Source organism: Lynx canadensis, chromosome C2 (genome assembly GCF_007474595.2).
Source record: "Lynx canadensis isolate LIC74 chromosome C2, mLynCan4.pri.v2, whole genome shotgun sequence".
NCBI classification, from domain to species: Eukaryota; Metazoa; Chordata; class Mammalia; order Carnivora; family Felidae; genus Lynx; species Lynx canadensis.
In genome coordinates, this window is record NC_044311.2 from 44,071,928 (window position 1) to 44,073,192 (window position 1,265).

The following is a 1,265-nucleotide window of genomic DNA, read 5'->3' on the forward strand; positions in this document are numbered from 1 at the left end:
TAATGGTACAGAGGGGCAGGTAACCCAACCTGGAATGAGAGGAAGGATCAGGGTAAGTTTTTGCAAGAAATGATGACTTAGCAGATCTTGAGTTTGCAGAGGGTAAATGAGAGCAGAATAACGTTCCTGGGAGAGGAACCAGGGCAAATCTTTGGGGATATGAAAAATATGGTCTATTTATGAACCATAGAGTTTGCATCATAAAAATATAAGCTATAGGGGCGCCTGGGTGGCTCAGTCGGTTGAGTGTCTGACTTTGGCTCAGGTCATGATCTCACAGTTCGTGGGTTCGAGCCCCACGTCAGGCTCTGCGCTGACAGCCCGGAACCTGGAGCCTGCTTCAGATTCTGTGTCTTCCTCTCTCTCTGCCCCTCCCCCTCCCCTCACGCTCTGTCTCTCTATCTCTCTCAAAAATAAATAAACATTAAAAAATTTAAAAAATATATAAGCTATAAAGGAAGCAACCACATATTGGTTCTGCCTATTGCTCTTTCTACACATTATGCTCTACATACTGTCCTTAATGGTTATCTAATTTCTCAAAGATTCTGCTCAGTTGGAACATATGTCAGAAGAAATAGCAAGCCAAGCGAAATGATTTCCAGTAGCAAAGTAAAAGACTACACTATCAGGAGGGTTTAATCAGAAAAATCATATGGAAGTCCTGAATTCCTCCCGGTATATATGAATCATCAAATTATATTAGTCGGAGGCTTAGACCTTTTCACTTCCATACCTAGGTTAAGAATTGTAATATAATAGATTCTGAGAATAGCACATAATAGGAGATGTTACTGCCACAAATATCTTCCCATATGTGGACAGATTTAACATGAAATTTAGTGCTTGCCAACTGAAAATAAAATTATTAAATTATTTCATGCATAATTTGATTACCTCTGGTTGAGAGGACACAGAAAGGTTAGGTCATGACATGCTTTCCCACATGAAGAGAAATGTGGTTTTCAGACTCAGTGCAGAAGGTCTATCATGTAAGATTTTGTCCTCGGCTAATTCCCTGATGCAGGTATTCCCCCCCTTCTGCTTTACTCTCCATCTTAAACCATCTCTCCTTTTGGGAAGTGTCCCATGAACCAAACTTAATGTGTGTTAGCAGTCCGTTCATTCCTCCATGAAGACAAAGGAGCATCATTCTCTACGAATGTTTGTGGCACAAATTGACACGTTTTTTAGGAATTCAGTGTGCCAAGTAGAGACAGAAAATGCAATGAGACTGAGGAATTGGTGCCTCAACTTAGTTCCTT

The 1,265-nt window shown here is 40.6% G+C and overlaps 1 non-coding gene across 1 annotated transcript; it reads left to right on the top strand.

Annotated features, from left to right (window-relative positions):
• Positions 1–223: 223 nt before the first annotated feature.
• Positions 224–308, top strand: TRNAQ-UUG. The gene has a single exon. It is a non-coding gene; the product is annotated as a tRNA-Gln (tRNA).
• The last annotated feature ends 957 nt before the right edge of the window (positions 309–1,265 follow it).